Here is a 14,062-nt window from a genome sequence, read left to right on the forward strand (position 1 = left end):
GTATTTCTGACACACACGCTCTCTATATATAGGCCTGAGCATCATTTATAATAATGTTCAATCTAAGATAAAAGATCAATAAATAAATAAATAATTATTAATGTTCAGGCATAGTAGAACGGAGTCTGAACATTAATAATTATTTATTTATTAATCTCTTTTCTATCTGGACTTGAACACTGTTATAAATTACCACTAGGTCCACATAAAGTTAATTTATAACATATATACTGTTCAGAATAGCCTGGATGTTAAAAAAAATTGCTGCTATAATCTTCTATATATTAACATTATCTTAATAAATTTTAGAAATATTTTTAATACAAATTTAAAGCAAATTTTTAAAAATTCTATGTATTTCTGCTTGTAAACTTATAATCACTTTATTTTATTATTTATTAGACCAGATCTTAATATTGAATTTTGGCAACGTTAACGAAGACTCTTCAATGGCCTAAACCAGTAAATTAATCCATATTAATAGAGTTGATTAACCTCAATAACTGCAGATGTTCACAAGTTATATTTATCATTATTCTCTTATTTTAAATGAATAAAATATCAAACTTTTTTTTTCTTTTGTATATTTTCTGGAGGATATATCTTAAATTTCTCTTCTGTAATTAAAGAAATGTATACAGTATATGGGTATATATTTATAGCATACCATAATATTTTTATATTAATAATTTACGAATAATTTTTACGTATACATTGATTTTTATGGACCACGAATAACTGAAGTTGCGTATATTCTATTGTAAATTTTCATTTTTTTAACATTATAATTTTAAAATATACGATTTTATCATTTAAAAAATATTTTTTATATTATGAATTTTCATAAATTTATGTTATAAATCCAAAAAAAATTATCATTGATTTGCTATATTTACGTTACTTTTCTATTGTTGCTGTTGAAAGAACTCATTGCAAATCAATAAATTAAACATTTTATTTATTATTATTTAATTTCGTTTTATTATTATCCATTTATTTATACATTAACGAATATTTAACAATTCAGTAAAGGTTTTTTTTTGTGTAGGTTTAATTCCCCACATTAACAGACATGCAAGTAAAATAGTTTAAAAATTGTTTTATTAAAAATTAAAACAGAAAATTTAATACCATTTGTTGAATTAATACGCTACTTTTCTGTAATTTAGGGAAAAATATGAAATTAGCCTGAAGAGAAAGTTACAAGAATGTACAAGAATGAAATCTTCTAAATGATTTACTCTTTCTCCGAAAGTTTTCTGTACTAATTAGAGCGGAAAACTAGTTTATTATCATCCATCTGTCGACAGATGGTCAACTGATCATAATTCTGTTGGCAAACTCCATCAATATTAAAATGGTTCCCATTATGATAACAGGTGACGTTTTCGTGTCCCGGGGCTCGCACTCTCGCTTCGGCTCCTCCTAATTAAAGGACTTAGAATAATCAATTAAACTTATAATTACTACTTAAAATAAGGAAACTGTTTCTCACTAAGAAAAGGAAATCATTTAAAAACAAAAAAAAAAAAAATTACAAATTATCTGAATTGTTAATTTTATTTTATGATTTTCTTTGAATTTTTATGACACGTTTTTTTTTATTTTAACACTAGATGGAGACACTTAAACTCTTCGTCCGAAAAATAATAATATACAGATATTATTTTTGCCCAAGAGATGGCGCCAGTAATATTATTTAAGAATAAATTCTACATTCTAGAAATTTTATTTCTATAACATTTTATTTGTATTTTAATTAACAGAAGACACTCGTTTTTATCATTATTTATCAATAGAAATCATTAGAAAATGAATTAAATAGGAAAGATAAAATTGATCGTTTCCCACTGTTCTCTATATAAGCTGTACTGTACCGCCGACTTCAATTTAACTTATTAGATATGAGTTCGACTGACAATAGAATTATCTGCATGAATGAAGAACAAATTCATGACTGAAATTAGAGATTAAATTAGTCTTAACACGAAGATCCGAATCAAAATCGAACCCGGACTCTTCATAAACACAGAATACTGTCGCTTATACAATTAGAATTACTAAAATTTAAACTATTATTACGATTTTTTACAATAATTTAAGGTATTTTTTAAATAATTTTTTAAAATTAAACTTTTTAAATACATCATTCCATATATATAATTAAATTTACAAGTAAATTTTCACAAAATTTCAAAAAATTGTGTGGATTTTTTTTTGGTATTTTCTGTGATAAATACAAAGAAAATTCCTCTCAGAAACTTGTAAATCTTTTTTTTTTAGTTTTTATAAAACTATAATAAATTTTCTAATAAAAATATTTTATGAGAATTAAATTAAGGAAACAATATAATGAATTAATTTAAAACTAATCAAACTGTCTCCTTGATATATGAAACATTAAAATTAAAGAGGTACAACATATTTTTTTTTATAGTAATTAAACTTTATATTGTATTGTAGTACAATGATATAAGATTAAGTACTAATTAAAGATATAATATCTTATAAAGATCCAGTCATTTTCTTATCTTTATTTTCATCAATTTTTATGAATTTTTCCTGATAAAATCATCGGTACAGAAATCGTAAAAAATGAAAAATATGCAAATGTAAATTTATATGTTAATTCATCGAAAACAGAAAAGGAAAAAGTAATGGTAACTGAGAATATAACACTGTAAATGGTTATTATTTTCTGTTTAATGTAGAGGAACCATTACTGTTTCACTACAGATATTCTTAACACGGTTTTTTAAAAGACTATTATATTTTTCTTTAACACAAGAAAGCTTAAAGTTTCATTTTTAATTATACAGTACTATTGTTTTTATTACACGTATATTTACCAATAGAAGACAAAATATTCTGGAAGACATTATAAGTATGTTTGAACAAAGAGAGGACTTTATAGAGAAAATGTAGGACGTGTCCTCCTTTTTGATATTATATGCTAAAGCTAATTAAAGAAATCCAATTTACAAGACTGTATTANGCAAACTCCATCAATATTAAAATGGTTCCCATTATGATAACAGGTGACGTTTTCGTGTCCCGGGGCTCGCACTCTCGCTTCGGCTCCTCCTAATTAAAGGACTTAGAATAATCAATTAAACTTATAATTACTACTTAAAATAAGGAAACTGTTTCTCACTAAGAAAAGGAAATCATTTAAAAACAAAAAAAAAAAATTACAAATTATCTGAATTGTTAATTTTATTTTATGATTTTCTTTGAATTTTTATGACACGTTTTTTTTTATTTTAACACTAGATGGAGACACTTAAACTCTTCGTCCGAAAAATAATAATATACAGATATTATTTTTGCCCAAGAGATGGCGCCAGTAATATTATTTAAGAATAAATTCTACATTCTAGAAATTTTATTTCTATAACATTTTATTTGTATTTTAATTAACAGAAGACACTCGTTTTTATCATTATTTATCAATAGAAATCATTAGAAAATGAATTAAATAGGAAAGATAAAATTGATCGTTTCCCACTGTTCTCTATATAAGCTGTACTGTACCGCCGACTTCAATTTAACTTATTAGATATGAGTTCGACTGACAATAGAATTATCTGCATGAATGAAGAACAAATTCATGACTGAAATTAGAGATTAAATTAGTCTTAACACGAAGATCCGAATCAAAATCGAACCCGGACTCTTCATAAACACAGAATACTGTCGCGTATACAATTAGAATTACTAAAATTTAAACTATTATTACGATTTTTTACAATAATTTAAGGTATTTTTTAAATAATTTTTTTAAATTAAACTTTTTAAATACATCATTCCATATATATAATTAAATTTACAAGTAAATTTTCACAAAATTTCAAAAAATTGTGTGGATTTTTTTTTGGTATTTTCTGTGATAAATACAAAGAAAATTCCTCTCAGAAACTTGTAAATCTTTTTTTTTTAGTTTTTATAAAACTATAATAAATTTTCTAATAAAAATATTTTATGAGAATTAAATTAAGGAAACAATATAATGAATTAATTTAAAACTAATCAAACTGTCTCCTTGATATATGAAACATTAAAATTAAAGAGGTACAACATATTTTTTTTTATAGTAATTAAACTTTATATTGTATTGTAGTATAATGATATAAGATTAAGTACTAATTAAAGATATAATCTCTTATAAAGATCCAGTCATTTTCTTATCTTTATTTTCATCAATTTTTATGAATTTTTCCTGATAAAATCATCGGTACAGAAATCGTAAAAAATGAAAAATATGCAAATGTAAATTTATATGTTAATTCATCGAAAACAGAAAAGGAAAAAGTAATGGTAACTGAGAATATAACACTGTAAATGGTTATTATTTTCTGTTTAATGTAGAGGAACCATTACTGTTTCACTACAGATATTCTTAACACGGTTTTTTAAAAGACTATTATATTTTTCTTTAACACAAGAAAGCTTAAAGTTTCATTTTTAATTATACAGTACTATTGTTTTTATTACACGTATATTTACCAATAGAAGACAAAATATTCTGGAAGACATTATAAGTATGTTTGAACAAAGAGAGGACTTTATAGAGAAAATGTAGGACGTGTCCTCCTTTTTGATATTATATGCTAAAGCTAATTAAAGAAATCCAATTTACAAGACTGTATTATAGACTATAAATTATACGTTGCTAAATTTTATTTTTTTTCATAAGTAAATTACTTTAATATCAAGTCTAGTATTTTATCATTATGAATTTATATGCTAAATTTTATACTATTTAACAGAAAAAGCATTTGAAACCCTTGAATTAAGATAGGAAGATAATTATATATTTTCATTTATTAAATTCTAATTAAATGTTTAAAAATAATATTTTAATTGTTATTTTCTTTTCACGTATAAAGGATTATGGCAACAATTTAAAAAACGAAAAGAAAAACGTTAAATCAAAATCGAAAAACGAATTCAATTATATGTGGCGGCATCTAGTGCACGTTTCGTTTATAAAAAAAAAATTAAAAGGTAAGTCTAATATAATAGATTTTAAAATCTAAATTTAGAGTTATGTATTGGGACTATATCATTAATTAATAAAAAAAATACATATGCGTTTTATTTTTTAAGCATTAAATAAATATTAACAATTAATTAAAATTTATTTTGCAAATAAAAATACTCCAATGCATTATATACAGTTGTTAAAATACTTCGACGTCAATTAATTAAAATAAAATATCAAATAACATAAGTAAAACGTTTAATTTAAAAATCAAATTATTTATTTTAAATTGAATAATTTAATACGTTTGATAAATATGAAAATATTGGCCATAATTTAAGTCTTGTTAAAAGCATCAAACTTGACTTTATCGAGTTTTCGTTCTTTTATAATTTATGGCTATTTTACTTAATATATATGCGATATAAGCAACTTTTGGCATATTTTCCCATTAATTAACCCATTAAATGCCGATAATATCTTCATGTTACTTAATTAAAGTTTCTCTCCTATTAATCTAACATGAGTACTTGACAACTTCATTCTTAACAATTTCTTAATTGCCCTGTCTGGATCTGGTTCCTTTCCTGTATTTAAATAAATTTAGTAAATTATAACTTTATTAAATATAAATTTTTTAAAATATTTTTTTCATAAATTATACTAAAATAATTTTATATTTTAATCTAAATAATAGCAAATTACTATACACTGTAGAGAAAGAGATTTAACAAAATAATCAATAGTAAAGTTTATTTCTAAATAAATAATTTTTAAATAAAGAAATATATTGTTACTGGACATTCATTTATATTATTATTATTATTATATATATTTAGGTTTTTAAAGAAAAAGCTGTAATTATTTACTATACATTGTAAGTCTATATAAATAGCCACAATTTCATATAAAATAAAGGAAGAGTTTATAATAGTAATAATATTTGCTATATTTTTTATTTTTTATTTTTTTTAACCATTTAAATATAATTAAACTTTTAAATGATATGAACTGAGAAATACTTAAATAGATTTCTTATCTAAGATTATCCTATAGAATATAGTCTTTATAAAAATTGAGATTTTCAATTCTTATCATGAGACCTTCTAATTATTTTTTTATTTATGGATTTTATTTTAATATTATAAATAAAATATATCATAATATTAGTTGTATAATGTAGACTTTCAATAAATCAAGTAATCTTTATTCAAATAATTATTATGACCTTATAATTTCACCTAATTTTTATGAGAAATTTTAAATATTTTAAAACATTTTTCCCTTTAAATTTATAAAAGATTTAAATGTATTTACTTATAAAAATGGTTTTTGCTTATTCATATCTTCTATATAATCTATCATATTTATTATGTTTATGACGTTAATTAACATATTGTATTGTATTTTAAATAAAATATAAACTTTCATCAAATTAATTTACACTTTTTTTATTATTATTATTACACATCAAAACATATTAGAACATTAGAGACGTTTGAATAATATAATTATGCAGGAATTTTCTAAAATTATATTACAAATTATTAAGTAAATTAAATACTTTATAGATAGTAATTGCTTTTGTTGTTTGTAGTAATTTTTCTAGAATTTAGAGTATAATTTCTCGCTTTAATAAGTTTCTGGGAGTTTCAGTAGGCATAATTACTTGTTATGTACTGTACAGTAGCCTACTGGGCTCAATCCGAGCTCTGAATGATAGCCTACGATTGGGATTTTAACAGAGCTGTAGAGAATATTTATAGGAACAAAAAAGACAAAAGGAACCATGCCTCTACGAGTGACCCTTCTGACTCTATGTGAACTTTTTGAGACACTACAAAATTTATAAATTAACTTATTCCTACAAACAAAAAGCACGATAAAAGAAGTTTTATCAAATTTTCATTAGTAAATAGCTCAAAATTTAGGCTAGATGAAATGCATCTGAATAAAATTTATATATGTATTAGAATTTGGCAAACAGAAGATGATGACTCGAAATAATTTTAGATTCATTGCAGTATAAAATATTATTGAAAAGTCATTTAAACGATGATGAAATTCATTATTTAATAATGACTTTCAACATTGCTTCTTATATAATTTATTATCGGAAGATGTATGACGATGACATTAATTTTTGTTTATATTTAAAGATGAAAATAATAGTTTCAGTTAGAGCAAATAATTAAATTCATATAATTTAGATTTTAACTATATTATTAGTGATAAAGGGCATAATAAAAGACATAATAATTATTAATGTGTTTCTACAATAAAAAAATCACCTCCTTTAAAGTAAAAATAAATGAATTATCCTAAAATTATTCTATTTATAATTTTTTATAAGTGAATAGTAAATGACGATGATTGATGAAAATAAATTTATAAATATATTTTTCGTCATTATCATTATCATATAAAATTGTTCATTAAAGTAGGAAGTCGTATGTAAATTTATTATTAGAGGGTAGAACTTATTCAAGGATCTATGATCAAGAAAACAAGAGAGTGAGGAGATGAGAAAGAGGATAAGAAAGAGGAGAGACGGTCCCAGTAAAGTATTGAGCAGACAGGATGAATGAAACAGTATGAAAAATACGAAATTTGTTATAAAACAGGTAAAATAAGTAGGCTACATAGTAGTAAATTATTAATAACAGCTTCATTAAGTATATAGTGGGATAGTATAGCTAAAGGCAATATAAATTCTTAGTTGCATCTACAATTATGGGCGTATGGGAACACTTTGGTTAAGAGGGCAGAGAGGTTGATTTTTCTAAAACTATACACAAATAAAAATACAAAATATCAGTTTTTAATTTGCCATCGCGAATAATTTGTTAACCTTTTTTTATCCTTGCTTTGCCCACTGTTTTGCCGGAATTTGGGAGGGCAATTAATTATTTCGCCCTCATAACTTGAACGTTCGTGTTTACAAGCGTCATGAAGATTATATAAAAATAATAATAAAAAATATCAAAAATCAGTTAACTGTATGAATCCTCGAACAAGTTGTAAAAAGATTTTTTTTAAAAAGTTTTAATATAACTCTTCAAAGAGTTAAAAATACGTACTAAAGAATAAGAATACCATGTATAGTTTGTAAGTGATAAAATATTTTAATAAGGGAAGCAATTCTGTCTTTGGTTATCTGACTTTTAGGCCATTTAATTAATTAATTTTAATTTAATGTTTTTTATGTATTTAATAAAGCCACAACACAAAAGATTATTAAGTCTAGACTGAAAAAAAAATACTAAGAAATTACATCAAACGAGATTTTTTCTAGCATTGAAATAAATTCTTTGAAAAATAACATATTGGGAATGTATTTTTTTTTTTTTGTTTGTTTTTATAGGTAGTTTTTAATTAGAAGACCATTGTATCGGATAGAAGAACAAGGGCTTGTAATTATTTTCTAAACAGGAAATGAAACTTGAAGAAACACCAAAACAACACATCGGCGGTTATCTTTGATCCAAAAAATGTGTTTTTCTTAAGAGAAAAGTCTCACAGATGGATAATTTTTAATTTTCTTCTATGAATATAAAATATCTCATTGTTCTGTAACGTTTAACTATTATATCTACTCGAATTATTTTCAATATAATATCTATAAGCGGTATTCAAATAATTAGTTATAATGACAATCATTAATCCTTTTATTTATTATCTGTAGTAATTTAAGAGTATTTAGAATAATTTATAACGTATTGTGATAATAATTATAAATGAAAAATGATGAGATTAGCTGCAGAAGAATAAGCAAAAAAAAAAAAAAAAATATATTAAAAAAATAAATGAAAATTATTCGTCTATTATAATTATACGGTGTGTTGAATATAAAATACTAGTTTTGAAACTTTTGAATTATTTAAAAGTAGATCTAAGCTTTAAAAAATTTTAATTTATTCATTGGCCCCACTCCAAAATTATTGTATTTTGTATTAAAAGATGTATTAGAAAAGTTATTTTATATAGAATCGAAAGGTAAAATATATCTAAAATGCAAAGATCTAATGGTTTAATACGATATTTTTGCACTTAATTTAGTTTAAAACACTTCTATAAAGTTAGAATTTAATCATATTTTCTATTCTTTACATAAAAAAAAATAATTAAAATTTAATCATGTGTATAAAAAGAAAGGCATATTAGGAGAAATTTTCCATTTAAAAATAACATTAATTTGATTTTAAAAGTAATAAATAATAAATGAAGTTAAAATCCGAGCAAATTATTATAATATTTACCATTAACCTATTAAATGAGAGCTAATATTAAGTAATTTATGAGAGTAGAGCAAACACGTTTAGAGTAATTAACGTTACAGTCAAACTACTCATAAAATAGGTGCATACTGTTATTCTCAATTATTTTGGTTAACCTTAACACCATGGGAATGACAAGTTGTCACACTTGATAGCCAACGACGATGTTAAGGTTACGTTCTCTGTGATTATTACGTTCAGCGTTATGCTCCGACGAACGTAACGCGATGCGATCTTTTCTAATTAGCTTTGTGTCATTAAGTTTACCAGATTGCATTCTATCATTAAATAGATTTCTATCATTTCTCTTTTCTTTTTATAAAGGGTTAAATAACTTTTTTCCTTTGTTATACATTTAAAAATTCTATTTATTTTAAAATATATCCATTTTAAATAATCGAAACGTTAATTAATTACTATTTTATCTTCGAATAGTTAACTTTAGATGTAAAGAAAAAGGATAAAAAATTTAAGATTAAGGTCTTGTAAAAATTATTTTTAGCTAACATCAATCAAGTTTTATTATTTGATGTCATCAGATTTTACCGCTTTGCTTCTTGTTTTCTTTCTTTTCTTTTTTGCATTAAGAAGGAATAAACTTTTACTGTTGTTTTTTCTCTATTTTACTCTCATTATCACAGACATTTTCAATTTTGATCCGAGTATTGAATTCTCTCTTTTTATTATTCGTGCTTGACTAACGAAACACGTTTACTTAACTTTTAATTTTTTTTTCTCATTAGCCACACAAAATCGATTTAAAAAAATAGTCAAAATCACGTATACTAAATCATAATTTATTAAAATAAGAAAATTAAACATAAATTTATAATTTTTGGAGATTTAAATAATATATTCTGTACTTTATTTTTAAATATAAATTTAATTTATAGGTCTAATATAAATATGGAAATGCTTAATTTATGATAATCCAATATTTTAATTCTGTTTATTTTCGTTATAACATTACTTTATCAACCCCCAATACCCTATAAACCCTATTTCACTTTCGTTATACTCTAATAATCTAATATCCTACAAACTTTTTTTCTATACCCTATAAATCTTAAGGAAGGGACGTTTTCAATATTAAGAATATACTGAAGTTGTTTATTTGTATTGGAAGACACAAAATTATTTAAGTAAATAAGACTTATATAAAATAAAATTTATACTGTAAAATTATATTTACTATCAAATTATTGTTTATGATTTGGCATAGCGTAAAGACTACTTTAATAAATAAATTTTTCTTCTAACGCCCATTTCTCCTTCAATTACTCTGCTTTATTTCTTAAAATAGATCATTAATGAATGGATATTAATGTTCATACTTCAGAAATTATCTCAATTAAAATTAACCCTACTAAAATTTCACATAAACATTTGATTTTTTTTTATTCTTATAAAGTTCATCCAAGATATTATTTGCTACAAGCAAACTATATTTACATCCTTGTATACAAGATATTAAAGTCATTATTTGCAACAAGTTAGTGTTGAATATCATGGTACATTTGTCATCAACTTGACACAGCTGTTTACGTCACATCTTTTCCTTCTTAATGATAATTTAACATTTCTTACCGTTAAATCGTTACTTCTTGTTAATCTACAAGGATCAACTACTTACCAATTTTTTGGTTTAAGAAATTTTGTATAACTTACCAGTTTCATATTATACTTGATGAATGCCTCGATAGCAATTCACCTCCCTAAGTTGGATCCGGCCACGCATTTGTGAGTCGTTAATGATGCGATGGTAAATGAGTTTTTGTGTTTAGAAAAACATATTTTTTTACTAGTCTGGGGTTGTTCTTGCTTCACTGGACAAAAGTAGCCGACAAATGGGGAAGCAATCTCTAAGCATAAATCTATACACCAATATTTCCTTCGTAAGAATCAACGATAGTTACTATGATACTGAATAGTAAGCTACTTACTTAACTCGATATTTTTAATTGTATAAGCTAAATAATATCGATTTTTAATCCAAAACTTAAGAGCCCAATTTTACTAGGTCCTAACTGATATGTAGATTTTTGAAAATAATTATTAATTAAATATTTTAATACATTTTTCTTATCTGAGAAGATATATTGAGATGACCAGTTTGAAAAAAAAAATAAGAAGTATTAATGATTGCTTAACTTATTTGTAAGTTTATACATATGTTAACATCTAATAATATAATTTATTAATTAGTTTAATGGTGTTCTAAGAGTCTAAGGTATAGAAATTTCGATACCGATGTAGAAAGTGAATTGTGGTTCTAAAGTTGACTTGAGAATTTAGTGGAGTAAAAACAATAAACTATAGACTATTATTTTGCTTAGTCAATTAATATTAGATATAATATAGGCTATAATACTATGTATACGCGTATATATAACAGAGAAAATCATTATTATTCTTGCATATATATATATATATATATATTTCTTGTATATATGTATTTATGAGTGAAGGATTAAAAAAAAAGTGTCAAAAATGATAATAAAGTAACGAGAAAATGTTTTCTTTTATGAATAATTTAGGCACAAATATAAAGTTACAAATATTATCCCTAAGGTCAGTCGAAAATTATTGGGTCGCCGAAATAATGAGGAAGATTGGGCCACACACATTAAAAATGTAAATTTATAAAGTAATGATTCCAAATTATATACTTATTTTCACAGTCCAGGTGTATTAAAATCTATTTCATATAAATTTACTCGAAGTTTTAATAAATATAATTATTATTTATTTATAATTACAATTATAAATAGGGTTTTATAAAATAAATCAAATTTTCTCTTGGGAGAAGAGGATTACTTCTCCGAGATTATTCGTGTAATTAATTTTTATTGACAAATAAATTCGATATTACTTCTTCTACAATTAGTGCTATTAGTTATTTATTCAAATGTCTAAGTCACTTATTTACGTGTAGAAAAGCAATAACAGAAACTAATGAAGACCCTTTTAAGGCAAGACATTTTGCCTTAGGTGTCCAACATATTTAACTAAGCTATAGCTTATATTATTAGATAGCCTGCAGTAGGGTCGTATCTGCGATCAAGTGTTTTAAATTCCTAACACACACACACACACACACACATATATACTAATTACTTTTAACTATACAAGTGTCTATTAATTAAGAAGTTTTATTAAATACTTTGAATATTTCTTATAAAAGATTAACGATTCTTATGTGTCGAAGCAATAGTTTGTATCGTATTAACTTATATTTTATACTTTACTATAGGGATTTATTAAAATTATTTGCATTATTTCTTAAAAAATAAATTATAAAATACATTACTTTATATTTACATTACAATACCGTACATTCTCAATGTCAATTTGAAAACAATTGATTTAATTTGATAATTATTGCTTTTTTTACACAAATAAAAATAAATAATATACTTATTATTTCATAATTACTGTATTTACTTATTTAGGCTGTAAAGAACGAGTGAACTATACAAGGTCTCCGAGACCTGAAACTAGAGGATTTACGTTGATCATTATTGCTTTTTTTACACAAATAAAAATAAATAATATACTTATTATTTCATAATTACTATATTTACTTATTTAGGCTGTAAAGAACGAGTGAACTATACAAGGTCTCCGAGACCTGAAACTAGAGGATTTACGTTGATCATTATTTATTCTTTTACAGATAAAACATGGCACCGAAGAGAAAGAAGAAATGAATTCTAATTATTTGATAATCCAACAAACTTCAGGTCTAACGAACTTATTTTCATGATTAATCTATGCTCTTTATCATTGTTACACATTATATGTATAAACAAATACCAGTCGACCCCCCTATAACACTGTTGATAATTCCGTTTTATGTGAATTCCATGTTGTACGAGTCACTTAGATTTTACAAATACATGAGCCGTTCACAGCCCCCAATATTTTAATTCTGTTTATTTTCGTTATAACATTACTTTATCAACCCCCAATACCCTATAAACCCTATTTCACTTTCGTTATACTCTAATAATCTAATATCCTACAAACTTTTTTTCTATACCCTATAAATCTTAAGGAAGGGACGTTTTCAATATTAAGAATATACTGAAGTTGTTTATTTGTATTGGAAGACACAAAATTATTTAAGTAAATAAGACTTATATAAAATAAAATTTATACTGTAAAATTATATTTACTATCAAATTATTGTTTATGATTTGGCATAGCGTAAAGACTACTTTAATAAATAAATTTTTCTTCTAACGCCCATTTCTCCTTCAATTACTCTGCTTTATTTCTTAAAATAGATCATTAATGAATGGATATTAATGTTCATACTTCAGAAATTATCTCAATTAAAATTAACCCTACTAAAATTTCACATAAACATTTGATTTTTTTTTATTCTNTTTTTTTTTCACGAAAATCTAGTAGAGCTCAAGTTCCTTTATATCCTTTACTGTAGATGAAGAATGAATTTATCTCATATAATTCGATAATAAATTTAAACAGTTACCAGTACTGTACTTTAAAATTCCTTTAAAAAAATGACTTTGAAATTATTATTATTTAATTTAAAATAAGTCTATACGTATTTAAAAGTATTCGTAAAAAGTAATTCGGTAGTAATGATTATAACCTGATTCATATCTAAAGATTTAAAAATAATTTATAAACATAAAAGTCATATGATCAACTTGAACAATGCAATATGAACTGTGGATTTATCAGATAAGAATTTTGATAGGTTTTTATAACATCATTTCCTGTCATAAATACGCATTTAAGTGCATTTATGTCTTATATGATTGTTGTGATT

At 23.8% G+C, this 14,062-nt stretch overlaps 1 long non-coding RNA gene across 2 annotated transcripts in view; it reads right to left on the reverse strand.

The window, feature by feature from the left end:
* Positions 1-14,062, reverse strand: part of LOC111618463 — a 31,613-nt gene that overhangs the window by 7,219 nt on the left and 10,332 nt on the right. Inside the window, exon 3 of one of the 2 annotated variants that reach the window (XR_002755579.1) lies at positions 5,222-5,571. The exons of the other annotated variant lie outside the window; for it this stretch is intronic. This is a non-coding gene — a long non-coding RNA (uncharacterized LOC111618463). Of the gene's footprint in view, positions 1-5,221; positions 5,572-14,062 lie in introns of those variants that run through there. 2 annotated transcript variants of the gene reach the window in all.

Source organism: Centruroides sculpturatus, unplaced genomic scaffold (assembly GCF_000671375.1).
Source record: "Centruroides sculpturatus isolate CEXI.00-Female unplaced genomic scaffold, Cexi_2.0 scaffold5, whole genome shotgun sequence".
Classification (NCBI taxonomy): Eukaryota; Metazoa; Arthropoda; class Arachnida; order Scorpiones; family Buthidae; genus Centruroides; species Centruroides sculpturatus.